Raw genomic sequence first — 23,954 nt, forward strand, 5'->3', positions numbered from 1 at the left:
CGGAAGACCCAGGTTTGAGACCCGTAGGTCACCAACTTGAGCGCGGGTTCATCTGGTTTGAGCAAAGCTCACCAGCTTGGACCCAAGGTCGCTGGTTTGAGCAAGGGGTTACTCGGTCTGCTGTATCCCCACGGTCAAGGCACATATGAGAAAGCAATCAATGAACAACTAAGGTGTCACAAAGAAAAACTGATGATTGATGCTTCTCATCTCTCTCCTTCCTGTCTGTCTGTTCCTGTCTATCCTTCTCTCTGACTCTCTCTCTCTGTCTCTGTAAAAAAAAAAAAAAAAGAAAAGAAAAGAAAAAAAAAGATTCTCCCTTTGACTGGAGAAACTGCCTTCTTCTGTTCTTTCCCCTGCATGTTGGCTTCTGCAGAACTCCGCCCTACCCCGACCTCTGTTCCTACTGGGGACACTTCTCAAGGACGTGTTCATCCAGATCTATGACTTTCAACACTATTAGCTAATGAGTCTCTCGTCTATACCTTCAGCCCAAGTCTTTCTCCTGAACTTCAGTACAGCTGGTCATTCATTGACTAAGTGATTATTTATTGAGCAGTTACTATGTGCCTGGGAACATAAAAGGCAAACAAGATTTGACTCCACTGTTTCCTCCTTAAAGTAAATGTTCAAAACTTTTAATTGTATTTCCCTTTAAATCTCATCTTTCTTATGGGATCTTGGCTTGTTTACCACCACTGGGCACAACCATCCATTCAAATATATCTAAACCAAATTTCTGTGTGACTCTTCTATCAACCTCCTTCCTAGGCTAATGAGTCACCAAGATCTGTCTGCTTTATCTCTTGAGTCTCTCTCTTTTAAATAGCTCTTGAATTGTGTAACTTTCCACTTCTTTGTATTTCACTGTCACTTTCATAGTAGGGGCCACCTCACCTTTAGCTGTTCACCACCTCTAGTTCTGTGCCTTTCCAATCCATTCTCCCCTCTGCAGGCTGAATACTTTTAAAATGCAAATCTGATCATGCCCTCTTTCCAGCTTTAACCACCACCAGCCCCTAGTTGCTCTCAGCATAAAATGTACCAGAACATGATTTAGGAACTCCCCCAAGATCTGGGAACTGCTTGTCACTACCGCCTCATACCTCTCTCCATTCTAGCAGATCCTGGTGGATGTACCATGCTCTCTCTTATCTCTACTTCACACGTGTGTTTCTTCCTACAACTCCTCCCTAGTCTTTGCTCCCTTCTTAACTCCTGCTCAGTCTCCTAACTCCTACTCAAGCCTTCATGTTTTAGCATAGATACTGTTTCCTCTGGGAAATTTCCCCTAATTCTCCAAGTCTGAATTTACTTACCTAAAGGAGGCAGAATGACCCCTTCTTTAGGAACAGGGATTTTTAGTGCCTACATTCATGTTCTGGCTTTGCTGCCTCCTGTGTGACCTTGATCAAGTGACTTAACCTCTTCACACCTACGTTCCTCATTGGCAAAACAGGGTTGATAATATTACAATACTTTCCTCATAGGGCCATTATGAGGATTAAATGAGTAGATAATTTCTAAAGCACATGTAAATGTATCCATCCCAGAATAAATGTTATGTGATTATTAGGTATTATTTTCCTACCTGCCCCAACCATGGTAATGAAAATTTGGAATTGTAATTGCTGCTTCAGAAGCCTTGTTCCACACTGTGGGCTGGGACCAGGTCCGTCTTGCTCACCATCCTTATCTCCAGGATGGCTCTGGGCAAAACAACATTAACTGAGCAGGGCTCTGAGAACTGAGCACAATTTACCTTTCTTTTTAATTTTTTTTATTAATTTTAATTTATAGTGTTAACATGGATTCAAGTGTCCCACTCAATATAACTAACTCCCTCACCCCCACCCCCTTCCCCCATTACTCTACCTTTGCCCCCTTCCCTCTGGGATTTGCTGTCCTGTTATCTGTATCTATGTGTTATGTATATATAATTTCATTAATCCCTTCACCTTCTCTGATCCCATCCCCTCATCCCTCTTCCCTCTAACAGCTGCCCCTCTGCTCCCTGTGACCCCCACCTCTGCCTCTATTCCATTTCTTAGTTCACTTTGTTCATTAGATTCCACATATAAGTGAGATCATATGATATTTGTCTTTCTCTGCCTGGCTTATTTCACTTAGCATAATAATCTCCAAGTCCATCCATGCTGTCACAAAAGGTAAGATTTCCTTCTTTTTCACTGCTACGTAGTATTCCATTGTGTATATGTACTACAGTTTTCAATCCACTCGTCCAATTGTTTCCAGATCTTGGCTATTGTAAACAATGCTGCAATAAACATGGGGGTGCATTTCTTCTTTTGAGTCAGTGATTTGATGTTCTTAGGATATATTGCTAAAAGTGGGATAGCTCGGTCAAAAGGCAGTTCCATTTTAATTTTTTGAGGAAACGTCATACTGTTTTCCACAGTGGCTGCACCAGTCTGCATTCCCACCAGCAGTGCAGGAGGGTTCTCTTTTCTCCACACCCTCTCTAGCACTTATTATGTGTTGATTTGTTAATGAGCACCATTCTGACAGGTGTGAGGTGGCATCTCATTGTAGTTTTTTTAATTAATTAATTAATTAATTAATTAATTTTTTACAGAGACAGAGAGTGAGTCAGAGAGAGGGATAGACAGGAACAGACAGACAGGAATGGAGAGAGATGAGAAGCATCAATCATTAGTTTTTCATTGCACATTGCAACACCTTAGTTGTTTTTTTTTTGTTTGTTTTTGTTTTTAACAGAGGCAGAGATAGACAGGGACAGACAGACAGGAATGGAGAGAGATGAGAAGCATCAATCATTAGTTTCTCATTGCGCATTGCGACTTCTTAGTTGTTCATTGATTGCTTTCTCACATGTGCCTTGACCGTGGGCCTTCAGCAGACCGAGTAACCCCTTGCTGGAGCCCAGCGACCTTGGGTCCAAGCCGGTGAGCTTTTTGCTCAAACCAGATGAGCCCACGCTCAAGCTGGCGACCTTGGGGTCTCCAACCTGGATCCTTCCACATCCTAGTCCGACGCTCTATCTACTGTGCCACCTCCTGGTCAGGCACACCTTAGTTGTTTATTGCTTGCTTTCTCATATGTGCCTTGACCGCAGGCCTTCAGCAGACCGAGTAAACCCTTGCTGGAGCCAGCGACCTTGGGTTCAAGCTGGTGGGCTTTTCCTCAAACCAGATGAGCCCGCACTCAAGCTGGCAACCTCTGGGTCTCGAACCCGGGTCCTCTGCATCCCAGTCCGATGCTCTATCCACTGCACCACCGCCTGGTCAGGCTCACTGTAGTTTTAATTTGCATTTCTCTGCTGATTAATGATGTTGAACATTTTTTCATATGCCTTTTGGCCATCTGTATGTCCTCTTTGGAGAAGTGTCTATTCAGTTCTTTTGCCCACTTTTTTATTGGATTGTTTACCTTCCTGCTGTTTAGTTTTAGAAGTTCTTTATAAATTTTGGTTATTAACCCCTTATCCGATGTATTGGTGAATATGTTCTCCCATTGTGTGCGTTGTCTTTTTATTTTGTTCATGGTGTCTTTTGCTATGCAAAAGCTTTTTAGTTTGATATAGTCCCATTTGTTTATTTTGTCCTTTATTTCACTTGCCTATGGAGATAAATCAGCAAAAATATTGCTATGAGAGATATCAGAGAGTTTACTGCCTATATTTTCTTTCAAGATGTTTATTGTTTTACAATTTACATTTAAGTCTTTTATCCATTTTGAGTTTATTTTTGTGAATGGTGTAAGTTGGTGGTCTAGTTTCATTTTTTTGCATGTACCTGTGTCCAATTTTGCTAACACCATTTATTAAAGAGACGGTCATTACTCACATTACCTTTTTATGTCTGCTTTTCATGGTTGTTCATAGTGAGAACCTTTACTTCTGGGTGTTCTATAACATGAAATATTTTGAAAAATGTTTCCTGCTGGAAATTTCACAAGAAATATATTAAAATGAGCATCATCTTTTTCTGGACCTTCAGCTCAATGGGATTTTCCCCAAAGTGCTGTGTGGTTTTAGCATTGGCCTTTCTACAAAAATTAAAGTATTGATTTAAAGAAGTCCCCCTTGCAGTAGTTTATTAGCAACTCTCTTATCATTCTTACTCTGTTGGTATTATGGAAATTGTTTGAGTTTTGAAGTCAGACAAACTTGGAATTGAATTATAATTGTTGCTTCCTAAAGGCTGAACTTATTCTTCAGCCCTGAGGTTCTTACTTGTAAAGTAGCTGATCACAGAGTTGCTACAAGGATTAAATGACATCACCTAAGCAAAGTGCCTGGTACATCACAGTGCTATGGAATGATCTGTAGATTGTATGCCAGGAAGATTGGAGGGGACACGAACCTTACAGAGTTGTCTGACTTGATCACCTTGGCTGTTTCTGAATTCCCCTCCCACCTCCCTGTCTCCCATCTGCCGTAGCAATCAAGGTATGGTATCATAAGCATGGTATCAGCTGTTGGTACTGAGTTTTTATTTACTTCCCTTTAACTGCTTCATATGTTTTGCCTTAGTTTTCTAACAATCCTATGTGTGGACACTTTCATTACCCTTATTACGGAGATGAGAAAGCTGAAGCTTTACAGGTTTTGTAACTCTCTAGGAATCACTCAATGTATCATCTAATCACTTTGCTGTATTTATAATACAAATGTATTTATGCTGATGGCCCTGAAGAAAAGGTTCAATGATGCTCAATACATTTTCTTACAAGGGCAGAGAAATGGGTAGCACATTTCGAAACAGTTTCGCTGGGGTCTAATTTGCATACTGTGCAGTTTACCTATTGTAAGTGCACAGTTAAATAGTTTCTAATAAATTTACATTTGTGCAACCAATTTCACGTGCCTGTTTTCGCACATTTCCATCGACCCCCAAGGGTCAGTCAGCCCCTACTCCCACCCTCAGCCACAAACCAACCATGAGTCCGCTTTATTTCTGTAGATTTATCTTTACTAGAAATTTAATGAAAATAGCTGCATATGTCATACATCTGTATCTGGCTTCTTTTCCTTAGTATAATGCTTTTTTGACATTCACCCATACTGTTGCAAGTATCAGTTTTTTGTCCTATTTACAGTGAAGACTATTCCATTATAAGGATATACCCCCAGTTAAGTTTTTGAGTGTTATGAATAATGCTGCTAGGAAGGTTCAAGTACAAACCTTTGCGTGGGAGAAGAAATTTTGCAACCCAGAAATTTTAGGGAATTCAATGAGTGCCAGGCTTTTGGATCCAAACTAAAGAAACTTAAGCTGGCTGCTTCTGGGAGCTGAGGGGGTTTGGAGAAGATGTGTGAAAATCAACAAGGGGTGAGGAAGTGAGGGCCTAGAGGAGAGGGACCTCTAATCCTTAACAGCTCACTTCCCCTCAATAATCCTCCCAGGTCTCTATTTTCTCCTGGCTCCACTCTTAAAAATAAATATACAGTTTAGATCTCTTATCTTGCCAGAATTATCTTATCTTTCTATAGGAAGGTATCGGGGAGTTTACCCCATGGGATGGCTCCAGACTTGCACGCTAGGTCCAGAGAGCAGCTGGGGCACCGCCTTCCTCCTGTAGGAGGGTTAGAGACCCTGGGGATCTCTCCTGTCTCTGCATAGCAGTTATCATCAGCTGTCTGTCCATCATCCACCCATTGGACATAGCATCTGTATCTATATCCATAGCCATACTTCCATCTCGATTTCTTTTGTTGACATAGCTAACTTCCTTCCATAGATATTTTTTATCTTAATCATTGTATCCTCAGCATGTAGCACAGTAAATGTTTCTTGGAATGTATGAAAGAAACAGCAAATGAATAAATAAGGAATGAATGAGTGTTTGGGAAGAAAGGGGAGGTTGGCCTTACTGCAGATTCATCAGTGTTTCCCAAGCGTGGAGTCACAGTGTGCACGCTGATGTGTCGTAGTAAGTTGTAAGGCAATTCACAAATATCTGTCTTTTTCAATAATGTATCCAAGTTTGCAAATATGTCCAAGTTGGCTTGCTTAAAAGAAAAGCAGAGCCAGCTTGAAATTCTCTGAACAATAATACCGCTCTTACTCACTTACTTTTCAATATACTTTCTTGATTGTGAGAAAAAGGGTAAAGTTGTAAGTGGCCAACCAAGACTGGTACCTGGACCTGGGGATGCTCAGACATGTGCTATAAAGGTGGACAGCATCTATTAAGAGTCATAGCAGAAATGAGGACAAAACTTCAGGCTAGAAAACCATGATGAAACAGGCTGTGAGATGCTGATGGCAGAGGCTCCTTCCCGCATGCTGAAGGAGACAGAAGCAGTCGTGCCAAGGAGGCCTGAGGAGAGTGGTGATTGTGCAAGGTTCTCATCTTTGACATGTACAGAGTAGATGCAGCATGCGTGCCTTCTTTTCTCTGAAAGTACAAAGCACTCAGCTGAATAGTCACCATTTTTTTGAGGGGGGATGTGAAATTATATTTTCATAAAAGAACGACCTGGACTCTTCCGGAAAACAAGAAAGTTTAGGAAGCTTTCTATCTAAACTGATTAAAAATGATGATGAAAGCTTCCGTAACCTGGAAACTCATTTGTATTTTAGTTCCTTACAGCTCGAGTAAAAAGACCCATTGTCTACTCATTACTCTTAAAGTTCAATTATTAGAAAATTGATTACATGTCAGAACATGGCGGATTAATTGCTCCAGAAATCTGAGTGTGTAAGAGCCTGGCATCTGCAGACGCACTGGGGCTTGCACATTTGGCTCAAATAGAGTGACCAGGCTCATAGAAATGTATTCTTTTTAAATACTTTTTAAAAATTGACTTTTAGAGAGAGAGGAGGATGAGAGAGAGAGGCTTCCATTCGTTGCTCTACTTATTTATGCATTCATTTTTAAAAAATTTTTTTTACAGAGACAGAGAGTGAGTCAGAGAGAGGGATAGACAGGGACAGACAGACAGGAATGGAGAGAGATGAAAAGCATCAATCATTAGTTTTAAATTGCGCATTGCAACACCTTAGTTGTTCATTGATTGCTTTCTCACATGTGCCTTGACCGCGGGCCTTCAGCAGACCAAGTAAACCCCTTGCTGGAACCAGCGACCTTGGGTTCAAGCTGGTGGGCTTTTTGCTCAAACCAGATGAGCCCGCGCTCAAGCTGGCGACCTTGGGGTCTCGAACCTGGGTCCTCTGCATCCCAGTCCGACACTCTATCCACTGCGCCACTGCCTAGTCAGGCTATGCATTCATTCCTGACGGGATCAAACCTACAACCTCGGTATATCAGGATGCCATTCCAACCAACCGAGCTACCCAGCCAAGGCAAAAACGTATTCTTTTGGGTGTTTAATAACTACTGTAATAGGTATCATGGCTTACCTCAATTTGGTGGGGGGTACAGTGTGATTCAAAGGTGACAGCCAAAGATGCAATGTGTATTTTATTTATTTGTACCTTAGTTCTAATGGAAAATCTTGAAGAATCTAAGTGTGATTTCTTTCCAAGAATTATTTTAAAATTAATATTGTTAAAAATGGCCATTTGAGCCTGACCTGTGGTGGCGCAGGGGATAAAGCGTCGACCTGGAAATGCTGAGGTCACCGGTTCGAAACCCTGGGCTTGCCTGGTCAAGTCACATATGGGAGTTGATGCTTCCAGCTCCTCCTCCCTTCTCTCTCTCTCTCTTTCCTCTCTAAAAAAAATGAATTAAAAAAAAAAAAAAAGAAAAAAAAATGGCCATTTAAAAAAAAAAAGGCCATTTGTCTGTATCATCTCAATTATGCAAAATAGACAAATGCCTTCAAATAATAACAGCTAATACACTTTGCTCTCGAAAGAAAGGGTCCTGGTTTCTGTCATAAGATCACTCTACTCACTGAGCACTTGTTTTGTGCTATGTGCTTTCTGTGGACTCATTTTCCTGTAGTCACAGTCCCACATATAATAAGGCCATGTCTTCAAATTTTGAAGACAATTGATCATTTGGCATTAACTAGAAAGATATTGTGCAAACTCTGAATTGACTTTTCTTAGCGTTTTCATTAGTCATGAGTGTAATGGTGCTGGGAAAATCTAATAATAAAGGTAAGCAATGGTAATTGGTTGTTATGGATTAATCAAAGAGTATATAAAGCAAAGCATATAAATTTTGGATTTAATCATCATCATTTGGCAGTGTTCTGTGTCCTTTCAGGGAAGATGAATGAGCATTGAGAAAAAAATAAAACTTTTTTTTTTCTCATTAATGACACTTCCTTTCATTAAAGATGGTAATTATCCTCTTTCCTTTTAGCAGGCTTGTATAGAATCACACAGCCATATCCAATAGAAATGATTGGTTCTTTTACATTTACTCTCCTGTATAACAAGGTTAAATTTTAGGTCTTTGACAACTCTGTGACTATACTGAAAACCATTGAATTGCATATTTTAAATGGGTGAATTGCATGGTATGTGAATTATATCACAATAAAGCTGTTATAAAACAATTTAGGGACATGGCCAAGTGTCGTCCTGATACACCAAAGTTGTGGGTTTGCTCCTTGGTCAGAGCACATATAAGAATCAAACGATGGCCTGACCCGGCGGTGGCGCAATGGATAGAGTGTCGGACTGGGATGCGGAAGACCCAGGTTCAAGACCCTGAGGTCGCCAGCTTGAGCAAGGGCTCATCTGGTTTGAGCAAAAGCTCACCAGCTTGAGCCCAAGGTCGCTGGCTTGAGCAAGGGCTCATCTGGTTTGAGCAAAAGCTCACCAGCTTGAGCCCAAGGTCACTGGCTTGAGGAAGGGGTTACTCAGTCTGCTGAAGGTCTGCGGTCAAGGCACATGTGAGAAGGCAATCAATGAACAACTAAGGTGTTGCAACGCACAACGAAAAACTAATGATTGATGCTTCTCATCTCTCTCCATTCCTGTCTGTCTGTCCCTGTCTATCCCTCTCTCTGACTCACTCTCTGTCTCTGTAAAAAAAAAAAAGAATCAAACAGGAAAAAAAATAAATGAAAAAGAATCAGTTTGACTTGTGGTGGTACAGTGTATAAAGCATTGGCCTGGAATGCTGAGGTTGCCGGTTCAAAACCCTGGGCTTGCCTGGTCAAGGCAAAGATAAGAAGCAACTACTACGAGTTGATGCTTCCTGCTTCTCCCCTACCCCCTTTCTCTCTCTCTCTCCTCTTGCTAAAAAAATATTAATAATTAAAATCTTAGAAAAAATTTTTTTTATAATCAACCAATGAATGCATAAATGAATGGAACAACAAATTGATATTTCTCTCTCTCTCTCTCCCTTCTCTCTCTAAAATCAATAATAATAACAATAATAAAAAACAATTAAGTTGTTCTACTTGAGTTATAATATAATTGAGTACATTTAAAATGTACTGGTGCATATATTTTATGAACAGAAAGTGTATATAACTACAGCAATTTATGTTTATTGTGATTTGTATATTAATACATGTTCTTGTACCATAATTTTAATAGAAGGGGGATTATACAATATAGGCATTGGATGTTCTGTACAAGGATGAATTATGCATCATTAAGACAGACTATAGGCCCTGGCCGGTTGGCTCAGCAGTAGAGCGTCGGCCTGGCATGCAGGGGACCCGGATTCGATTCCCGGCCAGGGCACATAGGAGAAGCGCCCATTTGCTTCTCCACCCCCTCCCCCTCCTTCCTCTCTGTCTCTCTCTTCCCCTCCCGCAGCCAAGGCTCCATTGGAGCAAAGATGGCCTGGGCACTGGGGATGGCTCCTTGGCCTCTGCCCCAGGTGCTAGAGTGGCTCTGGTCGCTGCAGAGCGTCTCCCCTGGTGGGCGTGCCGGGTGGATCCTGGTCGGGCACATTCGGGAGTCTATCTGACTGTCTCTCCCCGTTTCCAGCTTCAGAAAAATACAAAAAAAAAAAAAAAGACAGACTATAATGACCTGGCCTGTGGTGGCGCAGTGGATAAAGCACCGACCTGGAATGCTGAGGTTGCTGGTTTGAAACTCCAAGCTTTCCTGATCAAGGTGCATATGAGAAGCAACTATGAGTTGATTCTTCCCACTTCTCTCTCCCTTTCTCTCTCTAAAAATCAACAGATTTATTGATTTTAGCAAGAAAGGAGAGGGGGAGTTAGGGACATAGATCTATTCTTTTATATGTAGTGACCAGGGATTTAACTGGCAACCTCTGCACTTTGGGATGGAGCTCTAACCAACTGAGTTTTATGGCCAGGGCTCAATAAATACAATCTTAAAAAAAAAAGTAGAGTGGCAAGATGGCAATGGAGTAGGTGGACATTCCAACTCCCACCTCCCAGAACCAAAGTGGATTACAACTTAATTTTAAGAACAGTCATCTTGAAAAACCAACTTTGGACTAAACTAAGAGGATTCTATAACCTAGGACCACTGAAGAAACCACACTGAGACTGGTAGGAAAAGCAGATATGTGGAAAGGGCTGCCCCACTGCTAGGAGCCAACCGTGACCTGGAGGGACTCTCGTGGCAGGGTGGGTTGCCTGGAGAGTTGTGAGTCCTCAACCCCAGGACCAGAGCCCCAGCCTAGAGCCCCAGAGTCTAGAAGAGGCCTACAGATAGTATTTAGCTGAGAAAAAGCCAGGATACTGTTTGTGAGAAAGAGAACTCTCAGACTCAGGCTCTGTCTTAAAGGGACTGTGCAGAAAACCTTGTTCACAGCCACTTAACTGGGGCTCTGGGAGCGGGGAGCACTGAGAGGACTGGAGTTGCCAGAGGACAGTGTAATTTTGGAGGCACAGGGAAAGACACTTTGAGGGACAGCCACCCTAACCCCTGGACTGAGTCACTCCCCAAATCTAAAGTGACCATTTTTCCTGGGAGTAGCAACACCAGCAAAGGGAAGAAATTACCCTGTCCACCAGAGGCTCTCCTGCTTCAGTCAGAGCAAAGAGGTGCTTAGAAGCAGAGAGCATGTCAGGGACACAGGTAGTAAGTGCTGAGGTCTGAGCTACACTGCCCCCCACGCTGCTGAGTACTTCCCAGAGGGCGGGTGGGTCGGTGGCGGCACGGGCTGAGGTGGCCTGAGTGCTTGCACGCAGGCCTGCCCTCAGTGGTGGAGGCCCAGGTGGCTGTGGCAGTGGAGGAGACCGGGGTGGCTGCAGCTGCAGGGGCCTGGGTGGTCTGAGTGAGTGTGCGCAAGCTGGCCTGCAGTGGAGGAGGGCAGGGTGGCCACAGTGGTGGCCTGAGCACGCACACACAATCCTAACTGCGGCTGAAGCTGCAGCGGCCGTAGTAGTGGGCTGGCAGCACTTGAGCCTGAATGCACCAGGTGGCTGTGGCAGTGGTCACAGCAGCAGGCCAGCAGGCTGGCAGACAGACCACACATCAGACAGAGGCCACACCCACTGGACTCCTGTGGCCACACCCTTCTGAGGGCTGAAAAAGAAGAAAGGAATAAAACAAACTCTGGATAGAATGACAAGCCACATCCAATACTATACCTAGTCTCTGAATTACAGTACTGAGCCTAACAAGTAGCCAGCAATAAGAGGCAGCAGAAAGCTGATCTCAGGGGAACTTGAACTTTTTAAAAAAATTATTTATTTATTCATTTTAGAAAGGAGAGAGAGAGGGGGAGAGAGAGAGAGGAGAGAGAGAAGGGGGGGGAGGAGCAGGAAGCATCAACTCCCATATGTGCCTTGACCAGGCAAGCCCAGGGTTTTGAACTGGCGACCTCAGCATTTCCAGGTCGACGCTTTATCCACTGTGCCACTACAGCTCAGGCTGGATCTTGAACTTTTAAATGAACTTCCCCCAGGCCAAGAGTAGATAAAAGCTAGCCTAAGAGTGCACTAATATTTACAATGGCACCTGGGCTCAAGCAGAGGCAGCTACAAGATCTGGATTGCCTGTAGCTCTAAGAAGGTTACTATGAGCCAGTCATAGACAGTGATCCACATTGATCTGCACCAGGCTCCAGCCAGGGAGGTCCAGGGCAGGGACATCCAGCAGCAAGATACAAAGAGCATCAGTTCAGGACCTAACAACCCTTGTTAGAGTGGTATCTTAAGGAAGGGATCCTCACACCTGACCCAGCTAAGACATAGAAAACACCGACACAAATAGCAAAAAGAATAGTGACAGCAGACAAGTAGCCCACAGAGGATTACAAACAACAGCTGATGCTAACCCAAAAAGATCTAGAAACAACACAACTGGAAATTGGAGGCAGACAATATGAACCCTAGACTCAGCTAGCTACACAAACAATACACTCAAAGGTGGAGTCTATACGCAGACAAAATGGAAAGACAGACAAATGCAATCCAAATGAATCAACAAGAGAAATCCCCAGAAGAAGAACTGAATGAAATGGAAATAACCAAATTAGTGGATGCAGAGTTTAAAATAATGATTGTTAGGATCCTGGAAGATCTTAGAGCAACAATGGATGGATGTAATGAACAACTAAATAAAGAGATAACAAGCATCAAAAAGGATATTGATCATAAATAAGAACCAGTCAGAAATGACAAATACAATATCAGAAATGATGACTACACTAGAAGGAATTAAAAGTGGGCTGAATGAAGCAGAGGATCAAATCAGCTATTTAGAGGACAAGATAAATGAAAGCATGGAAGAGGAGCAGCAAAAAGAAAAGAGACCCAAAAAATCTGAGGAAATTCTAAGAGAGCTCTGTGACAACATGAAGAGAAACAACATCCACATCATAGAGTTCCTGAAGGAGGAGAGAAAGAACAAGGGGTAGAGAACCTGAATAAAGAAATCATAGCTGAAAATTTCCCTAAATTGATGAAGGAAAAAGTCACACAGGTCAAGAAGTACAGAGAGTCCCATTAAAGAGGAACCCAAAGAGGCCTACACCAAGACACATCATAATTAAAATGCCAAAATTAAGGGATAAAGAAAGAATACTAAAAGCTGCAAGAGAAAAGCAGTCAATCACTTACAGAGGAGCCCCCATAAGGATGACATCTGACTTCTCAACAGAAACACTAGAGGCCAGAAGGAAATGGCAAGAAATATTCAAAGTGATGCAAAACAAGAGCCTACAAGCAAGACTTCTTTACCCAGCAAGGCTATCATTTAAATTTGGAGGAGAAATAAAAAGTTTCCCCTCCAAAATCTCAAGGATTCATTACAACCAAATCAATGCTGCAAGAAATGTTAAGGGGCCTGTTGTAAATAGAAAAAAGGGAAAAAAATATAGAAAAAGAAGAATGTAGATTTAAAGAATAAAATGGCAATAAACAACTACATATCAATAATAACCTTAAATATAAATGGATTAAATGCTCCAATCAAAAGACATAGGGTAGCTGCATGGATAAGAAAACAAGACTGTACATATGCTGTCTACAAGAGACCCACCTCAAAACAAAAGAGACACTCAGACTGAAAGTGAAGGGATGGAAAAAAATATTTCATGCAAACGGAAATGGATAAAGAAGGTCACTACATAATGATAAAGGAAGCAATCCAACAGGAAAATATAACCATTATAAATATCTATGTGCCTAATATAGGAGCACCTAAATTTATAAAGCAGATTTTTCTTGGATATAAAGGGCAAGATCAACAGCATTACTATAATAATAGTAGGGGATTTCAATATCCCACTAACATCAGTGGATAGATCCTCAAGAAAAAAAATTAACAAAGAAACAGCAGCCTTAAAAGACACACTAGATGAACTGAATTTAATATCTTCAGAACATTTCACCCTAAATCAGCAGAATATACATTCTTTTCAAGTGTTCATGGTACAATCTCTAGGATAGACCACATACTAGGACACAAAATGAGTTTCAATAAATTTAAGAAGGTTGAAATCATATCAAGCACATTCTCTGATCACAATAGCATGAAACTAGAAATCAACTACAATAGAAAAACTAAAAAACATTCAAACACTTGGAAACTAAACAGCATGGTATTAAATAATGAATGGGGCCCTGGCCGGTTGGCTCAGTGGTGGAGCATTGGCCTGGCGTGCAGGAGTTCTGGGTTTGATTCCCGGCCAGGGCACACAGGAGAGGCGCCCATCTGCTTCTCCACCCCTCCCCCTCTCCTTCCTCTCTGTCTCTCTCTTCCCCTCCCACAGCCAAGGGTCCATTGGAGCAAAGATGGCCCGGGCGCTGGGGATGGCTCTGTGGCCTCTGCCTCAGGCGCTAGAATGGCTCTGGTTGCAACAGAGCGACGCCCCAGATGGGCAGATCATTGCCCCCTGGTGGGCGTGCCGGGTGGATCCCGGTCGGGCGCATGTGGGGGTCTGTCTGACTGCCTCTACATTTCCAACTTCAGAAAAATACAAAAAATACAAAAAAAAAGTTAAATAATGAATGGGTTAACAATGAGATCAAAGAAGAAATAAAAAAATTTCCTTGAAACAAATAAAAATGAATATACAACAACTCAAAATTTATGGGACACAGCAAAAGCAGTTCTGATAGGGAATTTCATAGAATTACAGGCATACCGTAAAAAGCAAGAAAAAGCCCAAATAAACAACCTAACCCTACATCTGGAAGAACTAGAAAAAGAACAACAAACAAAGCCCAGAGAAAGTAGAAAGAAGAAAATAATAAAGATCAGAGTGGAAATAAATGACATAGAGGCTAAAAAGCAACACAGAAGATCAATGAAACCAAGAACTGGTTCTTTGAAAAAGTAAACAAGATCGATGAACTATTAACCAGACTCTCCAAGAAAAAAAGAGAGAGGACTCAAATAAATAAAATTAGAAAAGAGCAGAGAAGTAACAACTGACACAGCAGAAATACAAGGAATTGTAAGAAAATACTATGAAGAACTGTGTGCCAAAAAATTAGACAACCTCGGTGAAATGGACAAATTCCTCGAAACATATAATCTTTCAAAAATCAATCTGGAAGAATCAGAAAACCTAAATAGACCTATTACATCAAATGAGATTGAAACAGTTATCAAAAAACTTCCAACAAACAAAAGTCCTGGGCCAGATGGCTTCACAAGCGAATTCTACCAAATATTCAAAGAACTAACTCTTATCCTTCTCAAGCTATTTCAAAAAATTCAAGAGGAGGTAAGACTTCCAAGCTCCTTTTATGAGATGAGCATAATCTTCATTCCAAAACCAGTTAAAGACACTACAAAGAAAGAAAGCTATAGACCAATATCCCTGATGAACTTAGATGCTAAAATTCTCAAATAAATATTAACCAACCAGATCCAGCAATACATGGAAAAAATCTTACATCATTATCAAGTGGGATTTATTCTAGGGAGGCAAGACTTGTACAATATCTGCAAAACAATCAATGTGATTCATTACATAAACAAAAGGAAGGAGAAAAATTACATGATAATATCAATAGATACAGAAAAAGCATTTGATAAAATCTAGCACCCATTTATGATAAAACTCTCAGCAAAGTGGGAATACAGGGAACATACCTCAACATGATAAAGGCCAACTATGACAAACCCATGACAAACATCATACTCAATGGGAAAAAATTAAAAGCAATCCCCTTAAGATCAGGAACAAGACAAGGGTGCCCCCTTTCACCACTCTTATTGAACATAGTTCTGGAAGTCCTAGCCACAGCAATCAGACAAGAAGAAGAAATAAAGGCATCCAAATTGGAAAAGAAGAAGTAAAACTATCATTATTTGCTGATGACATGATACTGTACATAGAAAACCCTAAAGTCTCAGTCAAAAAACTACTGGACCTGATAAATGAATTCAGCAAGGTTGCAAGATATAAAATTAATATTCAGAAATTAAAGACATTTTTATACACCAACAATGAACTGTCTGTAAGAGAAATTGAGAAAACAATCCTCTTCACTATTGCAACAACAAAAAAATAAAGTATTTAGGAGTAAATTTAACCAAGGAGGTTAAAGACTTGTACTCGGAAAATTATAAAACATTGATAAAAGAAATTAAGTAAGATACAAACAAGTGGAAGCATATACTGTGTTCATGGATAGGAAGAATAAACATCATTAAAATGTCTATATTGCCCAAAGCAATTTATATGTTCAACGCAATTCTTATTAAAATACCAATGGCATACTTCAAAGATATAGAACAAATATTCCAAAACTTTATAAGGAACCAAAAAAGAACACGAATAGCCTGAACAATCTTAAAAAAGTAGAATAAAGTGGGTGGTATCATACTTCCTGATACCAAGTTATAGTACAAGGCCATTGTAATCAAAATAGTTTGGTACTGGTATAAGAACAGGCATAGAGATCAATCGAACAGAACAGAGAACCCAGAAATAAACCCACACCTATATGAATAATTGATATTTGACAAAGGTGGTAAAAGCATACAATGGGATAAAGACAACCTCTTCAACAAATGGTGTTGGGAAAATTGGACAGGTACTTGCAAGAAAATGCAACTAGACCACCAACTCACATCGTACACAAATATAAACTCAAAATGGATAAAAGATTTAAATGTAAGTGGTGAAACCATAATCATGTTGGAAGAAAACATAGGCAGTAAGTTCTCTGACATCTCTCACAGCAATATATTTGCTGATTTATCTCCACGGACAAGTGAAATAAAGAACAGGATGAACAAATGGGACAATATCAAGCTAAAAAGCTTTTGCACAGCTAAAGACAATATAAACAAAATAAAAAGACAGCCTGTCCAGGCAGTGGCGCAGTGGATAGAGCGTTGGACTGGGAAGCAGAGGACCCAGGTTCAAGACCCGAGGTCGCCAGCTTGATCGCATGCTCATCTGGTTTGAGCAAAGCTCACCAGCTTAGACCCATGGTTGCTGGCTTGAGCAAGGGGTTACTCGGTCTGCTGTAGCCCCATGGTCAAGCCAGGGGTCCCTAAACTATGGCCCGCGGGCCGCATGCAGCCCCTTGAGGCCATTTATCCGGCCCCCGCCGTACTTCCGGAAGGGGCACCTCTTTCATTGGTGGTCAGTGAGAGGAGCACTGTATGTGGTGGTGCCGCAAAGTGCAGTGTTGCTCACATACAGTACTACTTCCGGTGATGCGCATGCACGCGTCATGGCTCCAGAAGCGCGTCATATCACTTGTTACGGCTAGCAGTGGCAAATATGGAATCATACATTGACCATCTCATTAGCCAAAAGCAGGCCCATAGTTCCCATTGAAATACTGGTCAGTTTGTTGATTTAAATTTACTTGTTCTTTATTTTAAATATTGTATTTGTTCTCATTTTCTTTTTTTACTTTAAAATAAGATATGTGCAGTGTGCATAGGGATTTGTTCATAGTTTTTTTTATAGTATGGCCCTCCAACAGTCTGAGGGACAGTAACTGGCCCCCTGTGTAAAATGTTTGAGATCCCCTGGTCAAGGCATATAGGAGAAAGCAATCAATGAACAACTAAGGTGTCGCAACAAAAAACTAATGATTGATGCTTCTCCCTTCTCTTCGTTTCTGTCTGTCTGTCCCTATCTATCTGTAAAATAAAATAAAATAAAATAAAAATAAAAAGACAAACCACACAATGGTAGAACATATTCAACAATACGTCTGATAAGGGATTAATAACCAAAATTTATGAAGAACTTGTAAAACTGAACACCAGGAGAGTAAATAACCTAATCAAAAAATGGGCGAAAGAACTGAATGGACACTTCTCCGAAGAGGACATATAGATGGCCGATAGGCATATGAAAAAATGTTTAACATCATAATCATTAGAGAAATGCAAATAAAAACCACAATGAGATACCACCTCACACCTGTCAGAATGACGGTCATTAACAAAACAACACATAATAAGTGCTGGCAAGGATGTGGGGAAAAGGGAACCCTCCTGCACTACTGGTGGGAATGCAGACTGGTGCAGCCACTGTGGAAAACAGTATGGAGATTTCTCAAAAAATTAAAAATGGAAATGCCTTTTGACCCAGCTATCCCACTTTTAGGAATATATCCTAAGAATACCAAATCACTGATTTAAAAGAAGAAATGCACCCCCATGTTTATTGCAGCATTGTTTACAATAGCCAAGATCTGCAAACAGCCCAAGTGTCCGTCAGTGGACGAGTGGATTAAAAATTGTGGTACAGCCTGACCTGTGGTGGTGCAGTGGATAAAGCGTTGACCTGGAAATGCTGAGGTCGCCGGTTCAAAACCCTGGGCTTGCCTGGTCAAGGCACATATGGGAGTTGATGCTTCCTGCTCCTCCTCCTGTTCTCTCTCTCTGTCGCTCCCTCTCTTCTCTAAAAAAAAAAAAAATGAATAAATAAATTTAAAAAAAAAATGTGGTACATATACACAATGGAATACTATGGAGCCATGAAAAAAGGAAATCTTATCTTTTGTGATGACATGGATGGACCTGGAGACTATTATGCTAAGTGAAATAAGCCAGGCAGAGAAAGAAAAATATCATATGACCTCACTCATATGAGGAATTTAATGAACAGTGTGAACTGAGGAACGGAATAGAGGTAGAGGTGGGATCAAAGGGACCAGAGGGAAAGTAGTCAGAGGGAAAGGGGAGAAGAGGATGGGATCAGAGAAGGGAAAGAGATTAGTAAAAATTATATATATAAAACACAGCATTATAGAGAGCAAAACAGCAAATCCTGAAGGGAAGGGGGGAGGGCATTGTGGGGAGGGGTCAAAGGGGGAATCAAGGGGAACACGGGGGTGGGGGGAGATATATTTAGTGGGACACTTGAATCTATGTAAGCACAATAAATTAAAATCAATAAAAAATTTTTTTAAAAAAGGATAGACTATAATGTCAGTTGAGCAGTGGTTTTGATAAATATCACAAGTGTGCCAAATATAAAAAGTGGAATCTGGCCTAGTCACACCCAGGCCTATCAAATCAGACTCTCTGCTGGTGGGATTGGTGGGTGCATTGGAGTTTTAAAAGCTTCCCAGGTGATTTCAAATTTCCACCAAAGTTGAGGGATACTAGTTTAGCTAAAAATGGGTGGGATGACAGCACTGTGTGACAAGCACCTCCTTTTAAACGTATATGCTAGAAATAGCTTCTTCCTCCTGGAAGAACTGCTTTCCTTACGTAAATATCTTCGGGGTTCTTGTAAGCACTAACTACGCAGGAGCTCCAGAGACACTGAGTGAACAGAATGTAAGAGGGAAACAGCTGGGGGTGGGGTCGGGGAGAGGTGGGTGGGAAGCATGAATTAAAAAAAATCAATATAAGAAAGAGTAAAGGAGTTAAATGAAAACCTAGAGCCCCTTCAATTTTTTTTTACATCTTAACAATAGAAGGGACATTAAGAATCTAATCCAATATTTAAAACATTTTTCCTGAAGTCAGGGACCCGAAGTTGAGCATTGAGTTGAAGGACACACAACTGTCTGCAGAGGCCAGGACTTGCCACTGCTTGTCCATTCTAATTCTAATGCCAGGTGGGAGGCCCCTCCCTTGCAAACCATCTGCTGCTGAATAATTTTATTCTTCCAGAAAAGCCACACAAACAGTCCACAGTTCCTACCAAAGGTCCAGGTAGCTTTCCCTAATGTTATCCTCTTACATAGTCGAGGTACTTACTTACAAAGCCAGGAAATTAACATTAGTACAATGCTATATTCTTTTGCAAATGAAGAAACAGGCATAGAGTGCTCCAACAGCTTGCCCAACTGTACACAGCAATCAGTTGCAGAGTCCCCAGAAACTTTGGGGACACAAGTACCTGGTGCAGGGGTCCCCAAACTACAGCCTGAGGCCATTTATCCGGCCCCCGCTGCACTTCCGGAAGGGGCACCTCTTTCATTGGTGGTCAGTGAGAGGAGCATAGTTCCCATTGAAATACTGGTCAGTTTGTTGATTTAAATTTACTTGTTCTTTATTTTAAATATTGTATATGTTCCCGTTTTGTTTTTTTTACTTTAAAATAAAATATGTGCAGTGTGCATAGGGATTTGTTCATAGTTTTTTTTTTTTTTTTCTGAAGCTGGAAACGGGGAGAGACAGTCAGACAGATTCCCGCATGCGCCCCACCGGGATCCACCTGGCACGCCCACCAGGGGCAACGCTCTGCCCACCAGGGGGCGATGCTCTGCCCCTCCGGGCATCGCTCTGCAGCGACCAGAGCCACTCTAGCGCCTGGGGCAGAGGCCAAGGAGCCATCCCCAGCGCCCGGGCCATCTTTGCTCCAATGGAGCCTTGGCTGCGGGAGGGGAAGAGAGAGACGGAGAGGAAGGAGGGGGCGGGGGTGGAAAAGCAAATGGGTGCTTCTCCTATGTGCCCTGGCCGGGAATCGAACCTGGGTCCCCCGCATGCCAGGCCGACGCTCTACCGCTGAGCCAACCGGCCAGGGCCATAGTTTTTTTTATAGTCCAGCCCTCCAACGGTCTGAGGGACAGTGAACTGGCCCCCTGTGTAAAAACTTAGGGGACCCCTGACCTAGTGCCTTTCCTTCATCTGAAGTCCACCTTATATGAGAACATATTTCTAAAGTGAAGGCTGGGTGGGAAGATTACACTGTCCTGCTGACACCACGGGTGCAAGTCATTTAAAGTCATTTACAGGCTTTCGAGAGGCCCCCACCCCTCCATCTCCACCCTCCCTCATGCAAGGGTCCGAATTTGACTTAATGCTCTGCTGCTGTTGTCTTGAAATTATTTTTTTTTCTCCTCTCAAATTTATTTATTTATTTATTTATTTATTTATTTAAGTGAGGAGAGGGAGAGAGAGAGGGAGAGAAAGAGAAAGAGTGAGAGACAAAAGGAGAGGAGCAGGAAGCATCAACTCCCATATGTGCCTTGACCAGGCAAACCCGGGGTTTCAAACCGGCAACCTCAGCATTTCAGGTTGACACTTTATCCATTGTGCCACCACAAGTAAGGCTGTCTTGAAATTCTTAATAATTTTTATCTGGGAACTTATGTTTTGTAAGTAATGGCCTATTTAGGATGAAGCAATAAACCTGGCCGCCGGTGGGGACACTGACCTTGGGACACCCCACTGCCCAGGGTTGAGGCACAAACCTGGGGCCAGGGCTGGCCGCAGGGCGGGGATTTAGACTAGATTAGAGGTGACAACTGTGGTGCTGCAGCTGAAGCAAAAGAGGACAAGGTTGCACATCTGTCCCCAGAGCCAGTCCCTGCAGCGCCTCTCAGGCCTGCAGACTTTGTCAGTAAATAATTACAAGACAAAGGTGTACACATGGACATTGTAATACAGCCTGTCAGGGGTTAGTAGAATTCTTCAATGAATCTAGGAGCTCTGGTTTTGAAAACTGTTGCCACATTGTAAAGCCAATATCCACAGCCTTAGAAGTAGAAATTAAATTCAAAGATGGTCACAGTCAGTGGAAAAGAATACTATTTTCATGTGATGTTTCAGGTGAACCAATTCTTTTCTTTTAAAAATTTTTTATTTTTTATTTTTTTTAGTGAAAGAGTGGAAAGAAGAGAGAGAGACAGGAAGGGAGAGAGTTGAGAAGCATCAACTTGTAGTTGCAGCACCTTAGCTGTTCACTGATTGCTTTTCAAATGTGCCTTTACTGGGATGGGGGCTCAAGCTGAGCCAGTGACCCCTTGCTCAAGCCAGAGACTTTGGGCTCATGTTGATGATTCCAAGCTGAAACCAAGGACTCCGTGCTCAAGCTGATGAGCCCATGCTCAAGCTGGTGACCTTAAGATTTTGGACCTGGGACCTCAGTGTCCCAGATGGATGCTCTATCTACTGTACCACCACCAGTCAGGCTCAGGTGAACTTGATTCCTAATGACAATTTTAAAGTTAATTTTTCTCTTGCAATTGAAGATACAGTGGTTAGAATGCATAGGCAGGTAACTGGAATAATATCCAAATTATGAGCTACTTTTGGTTTCTTGTAAATCACAAGTTACAGGATACGTCGGAGAAAACATTAAATACCACTGTATACATTTGCATTTAAAAATTAAACTTACACCAACTGATTTGTGTAAAGAAAGAGTTAAAACTTTTTAGCAAAATTATTCCACTAGAACTATACATCTACTATGGCACAATGGATACAGCATTGACCTGGGACATTGAGGTCACTGGTTTGAAACCCCAGACTTGCCTGGTCAAGACACCTATGGGAGTTGATGCTTCCTGCTCCTCCCCCCTTCTCTCCCCCTCTCTTTCTCTTTTTCTTTTTCTCTCCCCTCTCCAAAATGAATTTTAAAATGGCATTACCATATTTCCCTGTAAATCCAGGAGCCGCCATCATGGCCATTCACATGCAGGTTCGCGTTAGATTCAGACAGAAGGTAATGAAACAATGGAGCCAATAACTGGTGAGCCATTACCTTTAATCCTAGCTTGCACCCGGTAGGCAAGTAAAAACACACGCTAGGCTCCAAAACCCACTCATTCATTCAGTGCTCACAAAGCTACTGACTCATTGGAGTTTCCTAGAATCAAAGGTGTCTACCTCACCAGACTTATTCACCTCTGTTCCCATCTCCTTCTCATGCACAAACTCTGCACAAACTGGCTTCTCCTTCAACACTCTGCCATCTTGGCTGCTTCTCCTGGCCTCTTCCATGTGGCCTCTCTCTGCTCTCCTCTCTGCTCTCTCCTCTAATGCTAATCTCAGGAACCGAGAGAGCAAGCTCCCGGTCTGCCCCACTTTATAGTGCAGAAATCAAACAAGGAAGTCTCTGATACAAAGTCAGTTATATGAGGCATAATGGGATTCCTCATGAGAGTGCACCACCTCACATCATTGCAACTGTCAAGGGTGTGGGGAAAAGCTTAGTCTTAAAACTAAGCCTCAGGCTATAACGACCCCACCACTTACAGCCTGTCCCCCCCCCCCACAATGCAAACTATAAGCGAGCAAGCATATATATCATATTTACAAACTTATTTGACCAACATTTCCCATGTATAAGATGCACCCTTTTACGAAAACTTTGGGGTCTAAAAACTGGTGCATCTTATACAATGGTTGTAGATTTTTTTTACTTGCATTTAAGAAATGTGGCATTTCAAATGCCATAAATGGAACTGAGGATGAGGCAATATATGAAGACAGTGAATTGTTATTAGACACAGATAAGGACAAGCTATTGGATGGGAGTTTTGACAGTGATGAGGAGTTGTATGAATTTTATGATGAATAAAACTTGAGTTCAATAACATATAATATAGTTTTTTTTAATTAAGGCATGTCTTATACATGGGGAAATATGAGTACATTAATAAGGTATTATTTGTTGTGTTTATAAAATTATGACAGAAAAAATACTTTCTTTTGCAATCTTAAGTTTACTTCTAGTCATACAATATATTGCTGTTACCTCTACTACATTTTATATGTAATAAAATATTTTTAAAGAAAAAAGCTTTAGTCTGATCTGTGGTGGTGTAGTGGATAGAGCATCAACCTGATACGCTGAGGTTGCTGGTTTGAAACCCCGTGCTTGCCCAGTCAAGGCACAAACAAATGTTACTCGCTCCCGCTCTCTCTCTTTCTCTTTCGCTAAAATCAACAAATAAAAATCTTATAAAAAATAATTTATTTTTAAAACGCTTTATATGTTAGTATTAAAAATTTTTTATTGGTTAATTTTAGAAAGAGAGAGAGAAGAAGAGAGAGAAAGAGAAACATTGATTTGTTGCTCCACCTTTTTTTTTGTTCCACTTATTTACACATTCATTGGTTGACTCTTGTATGAGTCCTGACCAGGGATCAAACCCACAACCTTGGAGTATTGGGATGATGCTCTAATCAACTGAGCTCCCCATCTAGGACTATATGTTAGTTTTGTAAAAAGATTTTTATTGATTTTAGAGAAAGAGAGAGAGAGAGAGAGAGAGAGAACAGGGGGTGGGAGAAGCAGGAAGCATCAAGTCATAGTAGTTACTTCTTGTACATGCCTTTACTGGGCAAGCCCAGTGTTTTAAAATGGTGATCTCAACATTCCAAATTGATGCTCTATCTACTGCACCACCACAGGTCTAAATCTTGAGATTTGAAATCCTTGGCAGGTGGGTCTGTTGGCAGACCCTAGATCTGTACCCATGCCTTCATTGCAAG

Source organism: Saccopteryx leptura, chromosome 3 (genome assembly GCF_036850995.1).
Source record: "Saccopteryx leptura isolate mSacLep1 chromosome 3, mSacLep1_pri_phased_curated, whole genome shotgun sequence".
Taxonomy (NCBI): domain Eukaryota; kingdom Metazoa; phylum Chordata; class Mammalia; order Chiroptera; family Emballonuridae; genus Saccopteryx; species Saccopteryx leptura.